Source organism: Dermacentor albipictus, chromosome 1 (assembly GCF_038994185.2).
Source record: "Dermacentor albipictus isolate Rhodes 1998 colony chromosome 1, USDA_Dalb.pri_finalv2, whole genome shotgun sequence".
NCBI lineage: Eukaryota > Metazoa > Arthropoda > Arachnida > Ixodida > Ixodidae > Dermacentor > Dermacentor albipictus.
Window position 1 is genome coordinate 123,407,049 of NC_091821.1, and position 23,505 is coordinate 123,430,553.

The 23,505-nt window shown below is 44.9% G+C and overlaps 1 protein-coding gene across 1 annotated transcript in view; it reads left to right on the forward strand.

The window, feature by feature from the left end:
* LOC135904809 (G-protein coupled receptor dmsr-1-like) overlaps nt 1-23,505 on the forward strand; it is a 1,021,428-nt gene that overhangs the window by 64,330 nt on the left and 933,593 nt on the right. Inside the window, exon 2 of the mRNA XM_070525370.1 lies at nt 5,051-5,389. The gene's annotated coding sequence lies outside the window, so the exon portion shown is untranslated. The remainder of the gene's footprint in view (nt 1-5,050; nt 5,390-23,505) is intronic.

The window sequence follows — 23,505 nt, forward strand, 5'->3', positions numbered from 1 at the left end:
GAAGGGGAAAGAGAAAATGCCCAATGCCGATCCAGACCGAGGTCCCGACTGAAACACAGGTCCCATTCAAGGGCCAGATTCATGTCCAGAACAAGGACGTCACATCTAGGAGGCTCCCAGGAGGGTCCTGACGGAGGTTGGGGCAGCCGGACACAGGTGTGCTGGGTGAACGTGGTATCCGGTGCTTCTCTCCCGTTTGGGATGTCGTCTGAGGCAGTAGCAGAAGGGTCCGCCCTAGGACAAGAACTTATCCAAATTAAGAAAACGCTAGAGCAACTCATCCGAGAAATCACAAAATATAGGGATGACATAAAATACTTAAACGAGGAGAACGTTAAGTTCTGGCAAAATCAGCTACGCGAGTCAATTAACTAGCGCATGAAAATCGTCTAGTCGAGCTCCAACACCTGTGCCAGTACAGGCGTCAGGAGCGCAAGTAGCAAAGAAGAGCGGAGGAAATGTCACAAGTAGAAAATGATGAAGGATCAAAAACATTACAAAAGAAAGTATAAAATATGTTCGGAGAATTAACTAAGATAATTCAACAGCAATTCGCGGGATTGCAGGTGCAGCTTGTAGAAGTACGACAAAGAATAGATAGCATAGAAAACCAACTAATTAAAATTAAATTATGGGGTTTTACGTACCAAAACTACTTTCTGATTATGAGGCACGCCTTAGTGGAGGACTCCGGAAATTTCGACCACATAGGTTTCTTTACCGTGCACCTAAATCTAAGTACACGGATGTTTTCGCATTTCGCCCCCATCGAAATGCGGTAACCGGTAAGCAGAACCGGTAACGTACTCCCTCACCAGAGCAAGATTGGCCACTCTGGTGCAGTACTTGGCCACAACCTCCTATATGAACACAACAATCAAACCCCGGCCATCAGTCCCCAGCAGCTGCAAAGGAACTGACCACGGCGGTGGTCAGACCTGCAACGCAGCAGAGGGTGCTAAGAATCCCTGGCTCCGGACAGGCCGCCATTGGAATATGAACCTCGCAACGTTTAACGCTAGAACGTTATCTAATGAGGCTAGTCTAGCAGTGCTATTGGAGGAATTAGAGGGCAGTAAATGGGATATAATAGGGCTCAGTGAAGTTAGGAGGCCAAAAGAAGCATATACAGTGCTAAAAAGCGGGCACGTTCTGTACTACCGGGGCTTAGCGGAGAGACGAGAATTAGGAGTCGGATTCCTGATTAATAAGAATATAGCTGGTAACATACAGGAATTCTATAGCATTAACGAGAGGGTGGCAGGTCTTGTTGTGCAACTTAATAAGAGCTAAAAAATGAAGGTTGTACAGGTTACGCCCCTACATGCAATCATGATGACAAGGAAGTCGAAAGCTTCCATGAAGACGTGGAATCGGCGATGGGTAGAGTGAAAACAAAATACACTATACGAATGGGCGACTTTAATGCCAAGGTAGGCAAGAAGCAGGCTGGAGACAAAGCAGTGGGGGAATATGGCATAGGCACTAGGAATAGCAGGGGAGAGTTATTAGTAGAGTTTGCGGAACAAAGTAATATGCGGGTAATGAATACCTTCTTCCGCAAGCGGGATAGCCGAATGTGGACGTGGAGGAGCCCGAACAGTGAGCCTAGAAATGAAATAGACTTCATACTCTGCGCTAACCCTGGCATCATACAAGATGTGGACGTGCTCGGCAAGATGCGCTGCAGTGACCATAGGATGGTAAGAACTCGAATTAGCCTATACCTGAAGAGGGAACGGAAGAAACTGGTACATAAGAAGCCGATCAATGAGTTAGCGGTAAGAGGGAAAATAGAGTAATTCCAGATCAAACTACAGAACAGGTATTCGGCTTTAACTCAGGGAGAGGACCTTAGTGTTGAAACAATGAACGACAATCTTATGGGTATCATTAAGGAGTGTGCAATAGAAGTCGGTGCTAACTCCGTTAGACAGGATACCAGTAAGCTATCGCAGGAGACGAAAGATCTGATCAGGAAGATAGAATAAGGAACACCTTAGACTTCTGTCAACCAAGGGACCAGGCAGTATTCCGTGAAGGCTACTCAGCAATAGACCATATTCACACTATCAATCAGGTAATAGAGAAATGTGCGAATATTATCAACCCTTATATATAGCTTTCATTGATTACGAGAAAGCGTTTGATTCATGCGAAACCTCAACAGTCATGGAGGCATTACGGAATCAGGGTGTAGACGAGCCGTATGTAAAAATGCTGAAAGATATCTATAGCGGCTTCACAGCCACCGTAGTCCTCCATAAAGAAAGCAACAAAATCCCAATAAAGAAAGGCGTCAGGCAAGGAGATACGATCTCTTCAATGCTATTCACAGCGTGTTTACTGGAGGTATTCGGAGACCTGGATTGGGAAGAATTGGGGATGAGAGTTAATGGAGAATACCTTAGTAACTTACGATTGACTGATGATATTGCCTTGCTTAGTAACTCAGGACAACAATTGTAATGAATGCTCACTGACCTGGAGAGGCAAAGCAAAAGGGTGGGCCTAAAATTAATCTGCAGAAAACTAAAGTAATGTTTAACATTCTAGAACAGAAATTTACGATAGGTAGCGAGGCACTGGGAGTGGTAAGGGAATACATCTATTTAGGGCAGGTAGTGACCACGGATCCGGACAATAAGACTTAAATAATCCGAAGAATAAGAATGGGCTGGGTGCGTTTGGCAGGCATTCTCAATTCATGAACAGCAGGTTGCCACTATCCCTCAAGTGAATAATGTATAACAGCTGCGTCTTACCAGTACTCACGTATGGGGCAGAAACCTGGAGGCTTACGAAAAGGGTTCTGCCTGAATGGAGGACGACGCAACGAGCTATGGAAAGAAGAATGATGGGTGTAATGTTAAGGGATAAGAAAAGAGCAGATTGGGTGAGGGAACAAACGCGAGTTAATGACATCTTAGTTGAAATCAAGAAAAATAAATGGGCATGGGCAGGACATGTAATGAGGAGGGAAGATAACCGACGGTCCTAAAGGGTTACGGACTAGATTCCCAGGGAAGGGAAGCGTAACAGGGGGCCGCAGAAAGTCAGGTGGCCGGATGACAATAACACGTTTGCACGGGCAACATGACCGGGGTAGTTGGAGAAGTATGGGAGAGGCATTTGCCCTGCAGTGGGAGTAACCAGGCCGATGATGATGATGATGATGATGATACATGAAATGTGGTGAACGAGCACTGCCATAAAAAAGCATCGATAGTGCTGTCCTGTCGTGTGCAGAAGCATGAAGAGCAGACATAACCTAAACAGTTCATGGTTATATTGCGCTCAGTTTTACACAGACGATATTAAGAAAGGACAGGACGTGGACGGACGTAGCGCTACGTCCGTCCACGTCCTGTCCTTTCTTAATATCGTCTGTGTAAAACTGAGCGCAATATAACCATGAACGTTCACCAACTAGCCCCCTTCATTGCTTTACTAAACCTAAACAGTTATAATGAACACATGCTGTTGCGCATTCTCATTATTCACAAGCCCCCTGTCATGTTTGTGCACCATGCCTCCTTACCAACTTCAAGCTGCCTGTTTGTCTCTGCGTAGACTCGCGGGCACTATTCCAACCGCAATATGACAAGAAGAAACAACAACAAAAATTCAGGCAGAACTCCTTCACCACAATGACTTCCGACGTTGACGCGATTAGCATTCAAGCGGAATTTGGCCTGGGGTAGATGGTCATTCATATGCAAGGAAATTTACGGCGCAAACTAGACGACGACGCAGAACACCACCCAGCATCACTTACATAGCGCTTCATGTGTGTTCTATGTCTTGACCTAGTTTCCTTCGTAACTTTCTTTGGGCGTTGTAGCGCAAATAGTATTGCTGAAGACACCTTTACTTAAAATCTACAGGGGGGGGGGGGGAGGGTGACTAAGGTAAGAATGGTTATCGCATTAATAAACGCATTCACCACAGCCCCACTACAGAATATACTTCGTGTACATCTTCATACACCTCAACCAAAACTTCACTAGATGTGGCCTCCCAACCGATGCCAGTTTTGTGCTATTGACGCACTGGTACTATACTGTACATAGCGTTCAGCTTATGTGGCTTCGAATGAACTATGCGCGATCGCGGGGGTCTCTCTTTCAGACGTAGAACTTTAATACGTTGTCACTAGAAAATCGCTCGTTCTCACATTTCTCAGTCGGACATGCACCTGTGGAGTGCACTCGCAGCAGGTCAATAAAGGTTAAAAAGAAAGATGCCAATAATACCCCCCTCCCGCGGGCATCCGTGGGGCGGCCGCTAATGCATCGCCTTTCTGCTGTGCTTGGCAAACCCGTGGGACGCGAGTGCCATTCCCGCCTGCACCGCAGAAATCTCAAACGATATCACCGTTTTTGAATTGAGGGCCGGGGAAAACGGCTAGACACAGCTCATTAAGTGTAGCAAGTAACCTGATATTGCTAATCACGTAAAAGAAAAACTTTTCAACTGGATGACTTTTATTATTATTACTTCCTTATTTTTCTCTGGCAAGATGTTGCACAAATGGCTCGCGGGAGGGTCTGATAAATACCCATAGATGTACTGCGTATGTGCACCTGTCGTGGTTGCTCAGTGGCTATGGTGTTGGGCTGCTGAGCACGAGGTCGCGGCATCGAATCCCGGCCATGGCGGCCGCATTTCGATGGGGGCGAAATGCGAAAACACCCGTGTACTTAGATTTAGGTGCACGTTCAAGAACCCCAGGTGGTCGAAATTTCCGGAGTCCTCCACTACGGCGTGCCTCATAATCGGAAAGTGGTTTTGGCACGTAAAACCCCATAATTTTTAACTGAGTATGTGAAGATCTTCCCCAGGCCGATTCGCGAGTGTTTGTTGAACCGCAGTCGGTTTTCTAAAACACAGGCAGTCGTGAGGGAAATCAGTTTCCTTTACATATATGTAGATGCTCTAAAAATGCCACCTAAAGTCCAATGCATCGTCGTAAAGCAGTCAGCGTGGCTCACGAGGGGGGACCGGCAAACATTTGAGCGACGTTGCACGTGACCTTTTGCACCTGTAGTGCTCCGGCCGCGTGTGGGCAACCGGGAGCCCGCCCAAGGCGCGCACCGCGATACACGCACAGAGCCGTCCGGCCTCCCGACCGCGACAGCTCCCGCTACGGGTTGGGACGGCAGAGGCGGGCTGACTGCGCGCTGCTGCCCTAGTGCCCGCGGCGGCGGCGCGCAGCCTCGGCGGGCCCGAGCCAGACGGCGCTCGGAGTGCGACCAGCGGCCGGGGCCCCTCCTCCCGCGGCCCGAGCGTCAGGCGCTCTCAGTGGCACCGCTGCCATCGGAACTGACGAGTGCGTGGTCGCCGACGCCTCCGGATCGCGGCTTCGTCGGGATCGCCTCCTCCGAACGTGAGCCCGTCTCTTTTTTCGCCGGCTCCTGAGCGAGCGGCGCCCGGCGGGACGCACTGCGCGGGACGCCCGGCGTCCCGTAGCACGCTTGCCGCCGCGGCCGCTGGCTCGGGACCGTTCATTCTCAGTGACCGCTGCCTTTTCGTGCGCATTCTGCGCGCAATGCTGTCGTGACTGTCACGTGTGCTCGCGCGAGGACACGCAGCACCGCTCGCAATTATCAGTCGTGGCAGCTCCGCGTGCGTGGACTGAGCAAATGTCGGCGGCGCGTGCGTGATGCGTGTTAGTTTTCGCCGTCTTCCTAACAAGAATTACAGCACGCTGCATCCATTCCAAAGAGCGTGGAATACATCGAGCGACTATTGGTTGCTGTAGTACTACAACAGTTTGTGGCAAGCTATATGTGTCAGTGTGCTAGGTAAAGCTGCGAACATAAAAAGTGTTTGCCTGGAATTTCCCTACGTCGCAGATGTGGCACTGTCGTTATTGGTGGAGCTGCGGTTGAATAAATCTCGTTCAGACACGCCTGTCGTGTCACACCGTTCAGAGGTCCACAAGTGTCGACAGGTAATTATTGGTGCGTGAGGGGCAGAATTCCTTTTTTTTTTTAACCGCCGAAGAAAACGGCTAGCAAAGCGACCAAGTGAAGTCGGAGATGAGCATATTATTTCAAGTGTCGAAAAGAGAGATACAAGCATTCTTATCGCGTTAATAAATAAGAATTAGGAGTCACTTAGGGTTTACCGTATAGTGTAGTGCGGCCGATGATGCAGCTTCCGTAGCATCTAATAATTTTTTTTTGCTTTCGTAGAATGGCCCCGCAATAGGGGCCCTAATGCTGTTGAGTTGTGTTCTAGAAAATATTTCGCGACCACCCTTGGGAGTCCCAACTGGTAGATGCAGTAAAAAGCAAACATAGACAGGGGATGTGCAAGAGGAATGCGGTAAAGATCGAGTATTTCGTGGAAATCCTGTACCGACTTGACAGCTTTTAGGTCGCAGCTGGCATGGTTGACGATCCCGAAACAACGCTCTGAAGATTCTCTCATGCGTTCTACCCTTCAAATTATCGCTCGTGATGCTTTAACCTTTCGACAACTCTAGATCTTTCAAAATTCAGAAATATGTATTGAAAGTTGTTCCTATCTTTACTGGACCCTTACTTGGACCTCGATGTAGTGTTCTAACAATAATTTTCATCGTCGTCATACAAAATCGTGATCCCTCCTCACGAATTATTCTTCGTTATTCGTGATAGATCCTAGCCCACCTATGTGCCCCTTAATTCTCTGAGAACTGTTGAGCATCCAGTTCGTACACCTCGGAATGTACATTCACATTAGAGATGCGTGTATCTGTGAGCGCTTGATTACCAACCGTTCCTGATATCCACCCTCCCACCCCACTCGAGTGATAAGAAAAACCCAGCAAGAAAAGCGCGCATCTAAGCAGATATTTGCTGACCATGTCATGTGCTTTCAGCTTCACACTCTCTTGGTGGTTTGAACTCGGCATTTCGGTTTGGAAGAAAAGTAATTATGTTTTGCCGTCACCAAATACGCCATCTCAGGCATACCCGTCTTCACAATATCCATCCATCAACAGGGGTTTGATTGTTTTACATGGCTTCTATCTAATATGGCAAACGCTAGTTTTCTAATGGTCGTCCAAACTGCTTCACAATTTGTGGCTGTTACCTACGCGAAATTTGTGGTCACTGCGCAGGGCATGAAAAGAATGGAAATCAACCTCCAAATAACACGCGTGAAGGCATTCTACGAGACTTATTAGGGGTCATGAGGTGTTCTTTTTGACCGTGAAGCCGTATATAGATTTGCGGCACCATGAAGATATATATCTTTTAATGCTCGATTGCGCTTCTAAGCCAACTTATTTGTAATCATTTTTTTTTGTTCCGGGCTGACAAATAAACATGAGCGTTAAACAAAATATGCAGTGCAAGAACAAATGTTTCACAACATTTATATGGGAAGCAACATATTCATTTACTGCCCTTGTTTATATTAATATTTTAGTTAAATCAATTGAAGCACGCATGGGAGCGCACTTTAATGTGAAACAAAGAGCACTGCTTGAAATTATGGCGCGCATCAAGCGATATGCTTATGACATTATATGTATCTTTAGAGAAGTACTGTCACTTATCAAGAGCTGTAGGCATTGTGCCCCTTAGACCAGCTTGACAATTGTCCACTTCCCACTCTAAGTAGAGCGCAAGCATTCGCGAAATGAATCTATGCGTGAAGAAAGAGTTGTACCATAATAAATCAATTAAAATGTATAGTACTTGGGCACGAATTGATGCACCGTACATGTGCAAAATACCTAGGTGTGATTTTATTTATTTACCTATATTTATTTATACATGCTGCAACCCGTTATGACTATGGGAAGAGTAGGTGTGCAAGAAGTGACAGTGGTTCTACGGACAGCAGCATATATGTGCAACAAAAATGAAAAAAAAAGAACTGTACATTACCTATCGCATCTAAAAGCTGAGAGAAAGGTAATAATAGGAATTCAGCAGGCAACAAACTCCAAAGTTCAATCATGCGGGGAAAAATGCTGTTTTTTGAAAGTGTTAGTGGAAGTGCTTGAGGCATGGGAACCTCTAGTTGATGTTTGGTGAACAGGTAATAAAAGGGAAGGATCGGAGAGGTGACAAAAGGAGTTCCTGAACGAGTACAGCATCTTCCAAGCTTCGATGTGCCGTTGTCCTGAAAGAAGCTAGAGTTCCCGAAGAGGAGCTGCACATGTAGGGGAAAAATGTCTTGTCAAGGTGATGGAAAATAAAACGAACAGCTTTCTCTGAACTGACTCAATTGAATTAATTTCTCATTGTTTGTGCGGGTAGCAAATGGAGGATGCATATTCTAATATTGAAGAATCAGTGTTTTGTATTCCACAACTTTAGTGTGCCCCAGGAAAACAAACATGCTGCGGTGAACATAAGCAGCTTTTTTTTTTCTTTAAAGCTATATAGCAGTTGTAATCTACTTGTATATGTTTGGACCTGATTGGATTTGAAGCGTCGAGTACGAAAGCCGGAGCAGTGAATTACATAAGGTCACACGTTGGGCTTGTTGGCATGACTTAGGCGTAACGCAGCCGACACAATGGGCATAACGCTGACACATAACCACGGAACCACGGGATCGTAGCGTCATGCATATGTGTGTAGCTATTGTATGCAGTGTTATGTGTCGATATTGTGTGCGCTACGCCTAATGCCTTCCAAGTGACTTACAACTCTAGCGGTGGTATACGTACCAGAAAGAAAATGGTTCCCTCACGGCGTAGTAACAGTGCACGCACACACTAACGAACAAGCGTGATAATACGTCGTTATGCAGTCTGCGGTTCCTACTCACGGAAGAATTGCGGAAATTGTACTTATACAGAAGTCAAATAATCCCTTAAACGTGTGAAATGTTCATTCCATTTCGCTAACCTTAATTCACTGCAGAATGTTAGAACATGTGACCTGTCGGTATATTAAACAATACCTAGAAGAAAGCAGCTTGCTTTCTGAAGCTGAGCATTGTTTTATTGAAGGCTATGCCGACGATCACTAAGCTTATCGCGAAATATTAGGACTTCGCAGTTGTACTCATTAACAGAGAACAAATAGACGCAATATTCTTAGACTTAGCCAAGGTCTTCGATTAAGTGCCTCTTCATAAACTTGTATACATAGCCTGTACGCAATCGCGATAAATATTAAACGCGCACATGTTATCAGGGCCTGCTTCGAAAACCGTGAGTAAAGGGAGCAATCGTGCTTCTGGCAAGCTTCCTTTCACGTCAGGTGTACCCAGGGGTCCATCGTGGAGCCCATTTTGTTCCTAATATATGTCAATGACGTTGCAAATGTAGTTTATTACGATGTCAAAATAAAGCTCTTTATGGACAATCGCGTGTTGTACACAGTATTTAAGCCACAAGCCGATGAAGTTAGACTCCGAAATAATCTTTATATGGTTTGCGGATGGTATGAAGGGTGGGGAATGATATTATACATTATTAAATGTTCTGTTATAAAGATAAGCAACACGAAGACACTCTTAGACTTTTCCTCTTCTATTGGCGACAATGTACACAATGATATTTCTGCCTATATGTATATCGGGGCAACACTAAAGGAACAAATCAGCAGGAACGAGCTCATCGAAAACATTTGCGCGAGCACCTTAGAACTGTAGGGGCCTTCGTCACAAATTTTCAGGAGCCCCCTCATAAGTACGCTTAAAGTGTAAGCTACGTTTCTGACCCTTCGCCTTGAATATCTGCCCACCGAAGAAAAAATAATTCTAAATTACGTTGACTGCAGCGAAGATTCATCTTCAATTGCTACAAAACGATCATTTGTGCGTCGCAGATGCTGACTACTCCTAATTTTGAATCGCTGCAATCCAACCAAAGCCAGACTAAAACTCTTGTATTTAATATACAATGACAAATTAATTTTAAGAAATCGCTTGATCTGTGTCCCGTTTCTCCACGAACACTCGTCGAAACCACGGAAGAATGACACAGGAACTACGCGCCTTAAACAATTTACGTACACGGTACAAATATTCATTCTCTGCTAAGACTGTAAAATAGTGGAAGGAATTCCCTAAGAGTGTTGAAAGTAGACATAGCGATATATTTGTGAAATCGTAGGATTATATATCTGTGCAATTTTGTTTTGTAGTGTTCGTGTTGCTTATTCCTCAATATGAATATTTCCAAGTTCTCTATATGTTCACTCCTGCTTAGACTCAAGTGAGTGTGCTGTATAAATAAATAAATATATTAATTAATAAATAAATAGGCCCAATGTTTTGGGTGACTCCCTCACCTCCCATAAAATACTAGTTCAATAAAATTACTAAGAGCCACTTCGCATCTAGCGATACTTACTATGGTTGATCGACTTTTCACCCTCAGCCGCAAACTTTTCGGAGCATGAGAGCCAAGAAAAAAAAAAGCATTTTTGTCACCTTCGCCGCCTTCGTATACAGGGGCAAAATGGACACTTCTCCGTAAAACCTCCACATTGCGATCAAAAATTTCATATTGAGTGGCGAAATCACAATAAACTTTGCCCTTTTGGTGGATCTCGTTCACCCAAATATCTTGCAGTCGGGGAAGACGAACGCAGCTTTTCTCTGCTGCGGCAAATGGTGCAATGTGCAGTAAAATTCCAAAGGCAGTTCGATGGCATCCGTTAACTTCATGTGAAGCTGGATCAAAACTGCGGTGTTGTCAAATTCTGAAGCGGAGCCTGGCGAGCGGAACAAAGGCTTCAACCGTGACGGCCAACATAGGGCTCTCCCTCGTGGCGCTTATTTTTTACTGGTCAAACAAGCCAAACGCCACTGCGCCGACAACTTAAAAGCTCCACGAACAAATTTAAGGTCAACCGCATGCACTACTTCAACTACTTCACGGGCGAAAGCACACTGTGCGCTTTCGGTTCATTCGCAAATGCTACTACCCTGTCTCGGTCGTTTGTTGGCGCTGCTTTTGATGTCGCTGAGCACGTAGAATAAGTAGTTTCCTCCACTGCAACTTTGCAGGTTTGCAGGGTGGTCGAATTGTACCTTACGCCTGGTGCTTGTTATACGTGCGCGGAACCTTGTTACCGCCAGCGTAGATCAGATTCGCTCGCGCCACGATATGCGGCAAAGCAATAGCGGCATGGTCATCCCGGCGAGAGCGAATCGCAAGAAGCACGATGCTAAATCTCCAGTTCGCTGTACGGCATCCCATAGAGTATTGCGGACAATGGTGTACAATATACAATACAAAAATGCACGAGAATGAAACTAAGGAAAAAGTTTTTTGCAGCATTACGGAACGGAATTACGGAATGAGATGAGCTGCTCAATAGCGAGCTTGTCTGCGAGCGCGTAATCCAGCAGATCATTTCTTGTTTTTTTCCAGCGTGCTACCTTTTTATTTTGTTTTCGACCATGAGAATTTTCTCTTCTTTTGATTCACGGTGTTTAAAGAAACACTGTGGCTGTGAGAGAAGCCGTAGTTGAGGTCTCCGGGTTAACTACGACCACCTGGGGTTCTTTTTAACATGCAGTCAAAACCCGGTGCATGCATATTTTTTTGCGTTTAGCCTACATGGGTCGGTTCATACGGCTTCTTAATGTAAGACTCGGGCTTTCGCTGAAAAATTGTATTTATTAAGTGATTTGCTATTCACCCGAATCTTTCAGCTGAAAGTCAAACTTGCCGGCGACGATGGGCGCGCTGTATCTATGTAAATGCCACTGGTCTTGAATTCCTTTGAATAACAATACTTTTCGCTTGTGCATGTGATGGTTAAATGCAGAGGGTTTGTTTCAGACCGCAATGTAAAAGCACCAGTCAATCTGTGAAGAGCAGTGAGCTACCTCGTCTTTCTTTTTGCATTTTTCATTCATTGTTCATTAGACCGCGATCGGCTGGCAACGATACGACCAGTGTTTGGGGCTGCGTTACAGTTGTTAAATTGATAGAATTTGAGTGAGCGCGTTGCATGATTCCGAGTAGGCTTACTGATTAGCCCAGTGGTATAGTTTGTTTATTTGCACAATTCGGTGCTCCAAAGAAGTGGTCGTTAAAGAGTTTCAACAGCGTCTTATGATTGGAAAGGAGACGCAGTGTGCGTTTTAAGTAAGTGTTAACCGCGCGCTTACTGCGCTCCAAGGTGCCTTCTGATACATTATTGTGGTATTTATATTCATGTGCTTCCTATTTTAAGGGTAGAGTTAGTTGTGCACCTTGTAATTTCCTCACCAGCATCATGCACACTCACGTGCGAGAAAGCAAAATACGCAGTAACTAGATATTTCATTTTTAAATGAAGCCAATTATTCTCGCGTCAACGGAAATCGTCCGAGCATAATATGGGTGCCAGCGCTACAGTATTTGAAGATTACTAGTAAATACTGCGCAGTGTTCGGAAACTCACATGAACGTTATTCACTTCTTATTCCTATTCAGTTCGGTGGCGGCGCTATTCATATCACATTCAGTTCGGTTTTAAACGCAGCTATAATACCATTGACACATTTCAGGAAAACAATGCATATGTGTATAGGTATGCGTGCTGCGATCAAAAAGTGTTGGGAGAAGCACAGCAGATTGGCCGCTTCTTCGAATGTTTTTATAAAGTTGTTTGCATTCTTTAATGTCAATGTCAGCACATATATGCCAACAAGTCGACGCGTACGATAAAGTTACCTACACGTTTCATGTTCTACAAGCATTTAGTATGGAGACAGAATTGGCCCTAATACATATTTGGTTAGGTAACCTGATTTGTACCTTTATTGAAAATGCATTAAACATAGCCGTGTGTGTGAGGCAGTTGATATGGTGCTTGAAAACAGCACAGCAAAGTGTAGGCATGCGCTAATTTCATTTCTATATTCCAGATTTTGCGAAACCTCTTTTCCAGAGTAGCACTTAATTTCACTGAAGTGCACAAGAGACACACTTTTGATCGGTGTCAGGGTGGCCAGTTCTTTTTTTAACAAGCAGATTCGACTTTGTCATTTTACTGAGTCGCTTGTTGAATCCCCTCAACTGCTCATTCTAATGTCGTCAGACTGAATAACTCACGCTTGTTGGGATTTCATTTGCTTGCGCCTGTTCATATTATTTTATTTGGACAAAAGTTATTTTCATAAATATTAATTCAATGCTAATTTAACAGATGGTAATTAAGGGCACAAAGTCCACTCCATGAATTCTTTTTTGTTTGTAGCTTCTTGAGGCAATCAGGAACTACATACAAATGTGAATATAAACCCTCTCGACTTTCTAAAGTCACCACTATTTCTTTGTACAGGGAGCTGCGCAAATAAGTGGTGGTGGTAAGTCTCTCAGCATATATCAGTCCCCTTTCGAAAAAAAAAATGAGTGGCCGTTAGATTTGACACATTTATAAGAGGATATCTTTGACACATACCACATTAAGGTGTGCAACTGCTGACGCATTTTTTTTGTCTGTTTCCGGGTAATTTTTTTGAGTTCGCCGTGCCGCGCGTTGTTTAGGCTTGTTTTGCGATGGAAGTGAACTGGTTGGCCCAGGCCTTATTGGGCGTCTGTGATGTGTACACAGTCCTTCTTCAGAATTTTTTGAGAGAAACGAGCACTGATTCATACGGTCCTCTTTGTCAGCAAATGTCGACACCATTGCCGCAACATCCGCGCCTCACAGGAAATTCTGGACGAGGAATGCCTCCGAGCTTTGCACGCAACAAAGAGACTTTTATTTTTCTAGGCACTGATGACGTTGATGGAACGATGGCTCTCTGTGGCCCTGGCTCCCTAGCGGCATGAATTGATGAAGGGCATCGCCCACATGTGGCGCATGTAACTCAACCGGAAGACCCTCGTAGATGCAACATTCTGCACAGAAACAACTCAAAAATTAAATAATTGGGTTTTACATGCCAAAACCACAATCTGATTATGAGGTACGCCGTAGTGGTGGACTCCGGAATAATTTCCACCACCTGGGTTTCTTTACCGTGTACCTAACTCTAAGTACACAACTGTTTTCACATTTCACCCCATCGAAATGCAGCCGCGTGACCGGGATTCAATCCTGCGACGTCGCGCTAGCAGCCCAACACCATAGCCACTATGAAACTACGGCGGATAAAAAAACTACTCAGAAATCAATGAACACGTCGCGGAACAATCCCAACCACGTAACTTGTGCGGTGAGTCGCTGACCGAAACGATAACGCGAAAAATAAAGAACAACAAACCTACCCGAGAAATTTTCTGGTACGGTAAAAGAATGTTCACAAAAAAAAACTACAAAAAACAAAAACGAAAGGACACTTGCATAGATAGAGGCAGACTTAAGGAGAGTCAAGAAATTTGAGCGGCTTTTAGCTCGCTGCTGCCACCTTCTCTGTAATTCTGCCACCCTTCTCTGTAATAATAGAAATAGAAAAGTGATGGTTCACAGAAATAGAGAGGATAAATAGAATACGACCGAGAGAAAAATGCCTTACGCGTACGCACTGGTCGCTTCGCAGAACCATGTGGACCAGCGCTTCCCGTTACCTTAATGGTCATTTGGTGATAGTTTGGCCGGGGTTGTAAAATATTCTGCGCCTACGTAGGATCAAGTTCTTGTTCACTGTCGACAGCGACTGTGTCTGCGCACCCTACAGTGGACTGTGACTCACAATATGATCGATAGTCTGCTCGTGTCTGCAGCGATCGCACGTATACGGCTCCATACATCCCTGTACATATGGGATATATTTGGATTCCTAAGGAACTACTGCAAACAGCACTCTAAAGAGAACGGCTTATTTCTCAGAGCGGAAATCAGATGTTTCGAGAACAGTGCAGTAAAATATCCTAACCTGAAATAGATCATCCACGAAGAACCGAAACCAGGTCGGGCAATACTCCAGTCCCTCACAATGATATATTTCAAGAAGTCAGCTAGAGATCAATAAAACATGAGAAGGTCCCTCGTACCTTTATGAGGACGGGAGCAGAAAATTGTTGAGAAGTCGCCAGAGATTCCGTAGATAAACTTAAATAAAAACGACGGTTGAATGCTTGCACACTCATTCGCTTCTATAAAAGCCTCGAAGCACGAAAAAATGCTGTTGCAAAGAGAAGTAGGTTTCTTGATACGAATTACTTCATGTACGTATATCAGGTAGTAAAGGATGTGATCTGTATTTCGCTTTAGGGAAAATGCGCTTTGCTACTGAATATATATAAAAAATACATTCATGCAGAATGTAAGGAATACCACATCTACTAGTAGTGGTGTTTACATTTGAAATCAAGTGTAACTTAAGCCCTTAATTACCAGTCCTTTTGGATAAAGCAACTGTAGCAAGAGAGTCACAGAAGGAAAAAAAAGTGGAATGAGCTCTTGAGCAAAATATAAGTACGCAGAAATTCGAACCAACTCGTACTACTCAAGACATAGTTCCTAAATGTGTGCGAAAATGTACACATATGCAAAAACTTATTCACTCTAAGGTCCGGTTGCGCATGCGGTCGCCGAAAGAGTCTGTCTGCTTCACGTCAACTTTTCTGAGAACGCAGGTAAAATTTTGATGGAGTTGTCCATTAATTAATTATTAACCTTTTTATGTGCACCCTAAAGAACCCCAGGTGGTCCAAATCTCCGGAGTCCCCCACTACACCGTGCCTCATAATCAGAAAGTGATTTTGGCTCATGAAACGCTATTATATTTTTTAATTATTAACCTTTGGTATGAGTACAACATAAAGATATATAGGAGAATATGCAGAAGGAGGCGTCCAGCTTCCGAACCGCAAGCGGGCCCCTGTGTATTTTTTTTTTTCGCATCGTCACTGATGAGTCTAACCGACTGGCCAGGCCGTCCTCGCAGCAATTATAAACTAGGCAGTTTCACATTAGTGATAGTGGAAACAGTGATTCGCATTGAGATGGATGAGCAGTCAAACCCAGAGGTCTGGAATTCGCGAATGCGTAAGAACGCTTTGCGGGAGTAAAGTTGGTTTTCATTGTGGCGTAACAAAATGGAAAGCAAAATATCTGTTCACACATCGTTTGAATTTTCGGCATGAATGTGATGCAAATTCATGGCTAATCTCGAGCGAATAATTCAGTTTCCTGCAGCCCGGTGAGCTAAATACCGACCAGTTGCTATATATATATATATATATATATATATATATATATATATATATATATATATATATATATATATATATATATATATATATATATATATTCAAAACGCGATTGCTCGTCCGTATGTATGCTGGCGTTCATTGAAGTGCCAGCAGGAAGAATGGTTAAGTGGTGCACTGACCTTCGAGGAAGTTGCTTCATATTACGTGACGCGAGGCAGAAAGACGTAATCAGAGTAAAATGAACATCCACACTGGATTTTAATGGCTCATCGTAAAGGCCGCATGATGCCGCTCTACTCTTCATCACTGATCTGCACAAAGGCAGCATAGGCTACCCCTACAGTAGTGAATCGAACGAGCCCAGGAGGGAACCAGCTGTGGCAGATTTATATCGTTAAATAGCAGGCAAATGTGTGAACGCACTTTGTGTTTTCCGCCGTGTATTTCGGCGTACTCTGACTATCTAGAGCGGTGGCATTTGCGGGGCCTTGATGTTGTAGTATAGGTGTGGTATACAACCGGCGACGCTGTCGCATGGACAATGACGGTGTAGACAGGAAAAAAGTAAGCTCAGGTCCTTCTTTGTCATCGCGCCTGGCACGGGTGGAATGCGGGAGCTCCGGGCCCCGCATAACCACTACTCGTAAACCCCTACACCCGCTTGTTCGTTTTTGCGGTATACGACGATATTGAAGCTTGATGAAATTGGCTTGGCAGCTTGCGCCGCGGACTTTATTCTCCAGCGATTGAAATGGACAGCTGCGGAATCCTCTTCTTGAGCACCTGCCAAATTAATTTTCGTGATAACGGGGTTGCTGATGTTGTCGTGGCCTAATCGACACGACAGATCCCCAGTTCAAGAGCAGGATATGCTGTATTTGTGTTGGTGGAGGTTGGGCCTGTAAACGAAAAAAATAAATAAAAGCTATTATGCGAACAGATGGCCCAGGAAAAAAACAGAGGTGGGGAGCTTGATATGGAATGTGTGGATGTACGCTGCCCTGGAAGATGCACATCTGAGGAACATCTTACAGATGTTAAGAAAAACTTTGCGCATTTTATATTGGCAGCAGAAAGCATAGCGTATCTACAGGTGACTTATTAAGTCAGTTCACATTACGCATCGCGCCAACAATCTTGTAATTTTCATGCGAAGAGAAGTTAGGCATCATACGAACGCAATACTGTTGTTTCTACGCACAATTTTGCGTGATGAGGCCTCAGCATGCTATGGAAGGAACATCCCGATTAGTAAACGATATGGCCAGTGTCTCCACACATATTGTATTGGTCGCACATGCGGGCAACAGCAATTTTAGTAAGCATTGAATGACCAGCGAAAAAAAAAATCCACGCCTATCTAAGCGTGCGTTTGCAGATTTTTTTACACGCTTAATCTAAGCATGATATTTTCCCGCGCTTACGGATCACGCCTGGTAGGAGTGATCAGCGATTCCTCTTCACGCTTAGCAGACGTGATAAGGACCCCTGTTTCCACGCTTACTGTGGCGTGACGAATCTCCACGCTTAGAGAGGTTCCTTGAGGTGGCATGCAAGGGGGATAGAGTGAGGAGCATGCGCCATCCCTGCTCGCCTCTTTTCTCCATGCGTTGGAAGCAACGAAAAAGCACCGGCTCTTGTCGACTTGGGCGCTTGGGTCGCTTCTCTGAAGCGAGCATTGCCCACCAAGCTCTTCGCAGTCCTCTTCTTTAACTTCTGCTTTGACGGCGCAGACTGTGACGAACCGAGACGCTATGAAAGGGACAGCATGCCGGCGAAGTAGAAGCTGGGTATGTTGCAGAGAGATTGCGGAAGAGGCTCCTACCGGTGACACGAAAACTAATCCACGAAGAAGGGGCGTTACAAAGCCCTGGCACGTTCCATAGACGCCAGGGAATGTAAAACGTAAACAAGCCCCTCGGTATCTCCTTGCACAAAAGGAGGAATGCCCTCTGATCCGTGCTGTGCGGTACCGGGCGTTCGAAGATAGCGAGCCGTGTGCAGGATAGGATGACAGGACAGAATCGCCCGCATTAAAATCATCATGCTATTGCACTCTTTCTCCGATTCTTGGGCCAAAATACCTGATAAAGTTCTCTTTCACTGGCCCCTTTCCTTAAGAACGACCAATATTCTAGGCAGCGAAAAAAGTATTGCACACATATTTCTTCCTGGGGTAAATCTTTTATTCATAATATTTACTCAAAAAAAATATTATACAATTAAACGTTGATGGTTGAAAACAAAACTTACAGAGTTAAAGAGTTTTCAGATCGCTGAGAAAGCGTAGTTAGATTTAACTGCGCAACGCAGTGGACAAATCATTTAATATTGTTTGCGTCCATGACATTTCTCTGCTTATTTTTGGTTTTAGTTTGGTCGCACAATAAGTGACCATATGCCGCCGGATATATTACATATTACATACCATAAACACATAAACACATCACTTGTGCCGCTTCTAGGGATGTGTCATCACTGATCTCAACGCTTTCCTGCTCACAGCCGCAGATCAGGAGCCTTCTTTCCCCCCAGACAATGCATGGTCTTATAAGGCCGCTTAGCACCATCTGAAAGAAATGAAATAAAAAATAAATAAAATGTCCTAATACCAAACGTATGATACTTTAGAGGTGCAAACGTGTTTCCTTTGGATTAAATGAAGGTTACAGAGACCGCTTGCTTTTTCACTGCTTTTTCACTGATTGCATTTGTTCAGACATTTCTCCTACTGACTGCTCTGAAAACGTTGCCGTCTGAAAGTTTTTAAAAGTAGGTGATATGGGAAAGATGGTAATAGCACCGCAGTGTCAAATCATGCATTGCAAGCCTGGATCGCAAGCACGCTTCTAAGGCGACCTATGAAGCCTCAGAAAATTTTAGTATTTTTAAAAGATCAGAAAGAGTATTTTCAATTTCTGTTCATTTTCATCAATCATACGTCCAAACCTCTATTCGCTTTCGAATGTGACTTGAAAAACAAAAAAACAATGTTCAAAACGCATTTAGATGAGATACATAGCTGTGACTGATTTTATTCCATCCTGGTCTTCATGAAAATACATTTTAAGAATTCGAACACAACTGGCAAAGCTTTCGATTAAACCTTTTACAGTAAAAGCTCGTTAATTCGAACCGCAAGGGGAAGCCGCTTCAGTTCGAATTAACGAAAGTTCGAACTAACGAAAGTGAAGGAGGGCAACAGTACACTGCGATTTGGAAGCAGTAGGGCATGTCAGAAATTTGGCATGTCAGAAAGTGATGGCGTGTGCCGCGGGCACACGCCATCTTCAAGTCGAAGCTCTGGGTCCGACTGTGCCACACCACCGATGTCCACCGAAACGAACGTTAGCCGAGGCTTAACACCATCCCAATGAATCGCGACAGCCATTACCTCCTAAGCTGAAAACAGAGGTGCACAACCGATGAAGACTGCCGAGACAAAGACGCTGAACATGTGAAGGTGGCGAAGGCCCTGATTCGTTGGTTCTTGATTGCAAGCGCAGCTGCGACGTACTTGATTCGCTGTGTTTTGGAGCTTGCCGTGCCATCTCCGCACAACATTAGCAGCTGTACAAGATTCGCAAAGCCTCCGAGATTCGCAAATGGCAAGAAGTATTCGAGGTTACGTAGAACGGAGAGGCGGCAGCTGCCGCTGCCTTCTGGCTGACCCCGCGTCGGTTAGATTTTTGACCGATTTTGCCTTCTCTCGCCGTTCTCTCCATTTCGGAGGCAATACAGCCTTGTGTGTAGGCGGTAGGCGCGTTTCTCTGGCCGTGTGCCAGGCGAGCGTAGTTCGAATTATCCGTGAGGGAACCTTCTCGCGTTCGAATTAACGGGCTTTTTTATACGTAGACTTCTATGGAGCTTGGCCGGACCAAATCGTGCAGTTCGAATTATCCATAAATTCGAATTATTGAAGTTCGAATTAACGAGCTTTCACTGTATTACTTAGCAAAAAATGAGCTAGCAAAACGTAGTAACGCTTACTTCCCAACCCAACGGAGATGCAAATTTTTATAAGCATAACATTCTACGTGAACTTATCACATGTGAACTCTCACTGTGGGCATAGATGGTTTTGCATCTGGGAATCAAGAGCTGCAACGGGTGGAGTATATTCATGGTCATTGAAAACAGTCACACTTCTCTTTAAAGCCCAAAATGTAATATACGCGGAGGTACACTAGATGGATATGCTAATTTAGAGTGCAATTGAGGTTGAAAATTAAGTAGCACGTGTGGTTGCGACCTCGCATGCAGCGCTTTGGAGATGCAGGTTACTGTCACTTGACAAATAGCTCACAAAATTATTAATTTTAACTTTGTAGGCAGCGATATACTACGAGTGGCATACGCGATAACTACACGGCATACACGGCATGCCACATCGATGCGTCACTAACAGAGTTCTAAATCATGAGAAGAAGCACGGTGCAAAGTGCAGAATGGCAACTCTCAACTTGCCACCCTTGCCCGAGGCGAAATGGCAGCGGGCACAGAGAGAACGGTGAGCTGGAGAATATATAATAAAAACAACATATGTCGTGGGAATTTGGTACTCCAGCACAACAAACTGAACAATTCAGAGGAATTCAGCAGCCCAGTTAAAAAAGCATGTTAAAAAAAAGCACGAGGCTGACTGCTCTCTATGTCGATAAACGCAACTGATCGCGTGCAAGGTTCTGGCTATCCAATAAATGTCCAACTGTGGCCAATTTCACACCATACATCATATAAGCACACACCCGAAATCATGACAAATTGGCAGTTAGCCGCTATTTATTAAAAGCGAACAGTAACTAATGTTCGTACCTGTATATTTCAGTCGCCCATGAATAGCAGCTGAGGGGCTGCAACATATCCATTCCTGGATATCCAAACGCTGCTTTGCAGCCGTCAGACCGCGGTGGATTCTCTCTCGTAAACTCTCGTAAACTCGGCACAGTGCACAATGTGTGCATGCACCACCCGCGTTGTACGCCGTGAATGTCTGTAGAAGTGAACATGGCGATACACACCAACTCTGACAAGTACACCGGACGCTCTGTGCTGCAATCAACGAATGTCGATCGTGGCAGTTCGCCGGAAAATGGCCGAGCGCAGTCTTCAAAACGTCGAGGCCTCATTCAACCTCCCCAAGAAAAGTTTCGCATTCCCCGCAGGGTAGTGAGAAGACGCCGAGTGTTCTCCATCGCGCACGCTCTGCGCAAATCACGTGATTTATCACGGATCCCCTATTCGGATTTTTATGAGCGGGATAGAAAGTTCCCGCGCGAGCGCTCCGCGGAATGTTAAGTGCATGATCTGCGTTTCTCGCGCGTACGCGGCTCGTTCACGTTCCCACAAGACAGAACCATGGCAGGCAGTCTTGTCCTCACGCTTACATGAAAGAATGTCAGGCTTATTGTTGGTCACGTGGTGCTTGAAAAGTCATCCGCGCCTCATTTACATGCGCGTCACGCTTAAACTTACAGTTTAGCGTGAGATTAAGCATGGAATTTTTCGGAGTGTAAGCTAAGAGCTAGGCAGATGATACAATCATGTTAGATTGAAGGAACAGAAACCAGGGGTCATAAGGGAGCAGGAAGAGAAGGGGAGTAAATGTATATTAAATTATGAGATTTTACGGGCCAAAAACACTTTCTGATTATGAGGCACGCCGTAGTGGAGGACTCCGGAAATTTAGACCACCTGGGGTTCTTTAACGTGCACCTAAATCTAAGTACACGGGTGTTTTCGCATTTCGCCCCCATAGAAATTCGGCCGTCGTGGCCAGGATTCGATCCCGCGACCTCGTGCTCAGCAGCCCAACACCATAACCACTGAGCAACCACGGCGTGTGAGTAACTGTATATGTAAGAAACATGTCCTGGCAGACGGATGGACGTGACTTTTGTATTTCATTCAGTATTTCTATTTCTTGAAAATAGATGCTTCCAGTTCTTTGTTACTTGAATTTAGAGTAACCGTTGAGGGTAAAATATTTGTTAATGCTGATCTACTAAATTAACCAAGTATGGTCCCACGCTCAAAGCTTTGCGCGCGTAAAGATTCATGAGCGCCCAGCGACCACGCCTCTACTTGAACTACGCTGCAAGGCCACAGCCAATGCAACAATGAACGAAGAATATAAACGATATTTTACGCGTAAATCGTTTGGTGTTCGGCACCACATCCTTATGGACACTTTGCGCGTTTATAGAATACAAACACCGTGTTATACAAGTAAACTGCCGCTCAAGGGGTTCTCGCCTCTACTAAACGCGTGCACGAAGGCTAACTGCTGCCTGACAACAGAATTTTTATCACACTACTCGAGCCTAAATGAATGATTCCCATCACTACGTTTATTCATCTCATTTGTTTTTAACATTCGATGATGTTATAGCTTGAGGGGAAAACTGAAGAACCACACTGAACCAAAAATTTAAAAAAGTTGTGCCAAATTCGGTCTGTAAAGTACGCTACCACCCTGGCTTCGCAGCCATTGAAAGAGAGAGAGAGAGTGAGAAAACATTTATGCCTAATGGGGTGGTGCGACTTCCTGGTAAGGTGGAGCCCTTAGATCAGGGCTCCATTGGGTCGCGCCACTGCACGTGCCCGCTGGATCAGCCGTCGCTGCTCTTGCATGTCTAAGCTGGTCAGCGCAACATCCCAGGAGGACGGTGTAGGGATAGGGGAGTAGCCCCTAGGATGTGCGCATTCCCAGGTGCAGTGATCTACTGTGGACTCTGCTACACAGTAGGGGCCGTACGAGGGATATTGTGCGGGGTGGAATAGGTGAAGCTAAAATTGACAGGGTAATAAATTAGTTTCTATATACCTGGCGCCACGTGACGGCATCTTCTTGGTTAAGGGAATGATATGGTGGGAGAAAGTGTCTCCTATTATCTGTAACCTTCTAGAGCTTAAGTGTGGTTCAGTGGTTTTGTAGATACGTTGTCTGGGTTGGACATTTCATTAAATATCACCCGGTTAGCGAGTTCTCGGGCTGCCACATTAGCACGTTCATTCAGTGGACTGTGGGTCATTCAGTGGTCTGTGGCTGCATGTTTTTGCCAGCATCAACAAATGGGTCTGTTCTTTTGTCATTTTTTTCTTCGTTGGTTCAACTGCAGATCCAACATTATTACGTATGTGCACCTAATTGTTTTTGCACTGTATACCCCACTACTGCTGCCTGTTGTAAAGGGAGTAGGAACTCCGTAAAGCGGGATTGTCGCTTTTGTACCAACTCCCTCAATCATCTTTTTTTGTACTGATAGGAAATAAACATTATTATTATAACCTTGGAGAGATGCGTGTCCTGCTGTTCGGACGATACGCACGCTGTGTAACGCTGTGGGGTGTAATGATGTAAGGATGCGGTGTGTGTAGAGTGTCACCATCCCTTGTGCCAAATTTTTGCAGGCGTTTTGTGAATCAGTGACCACTGT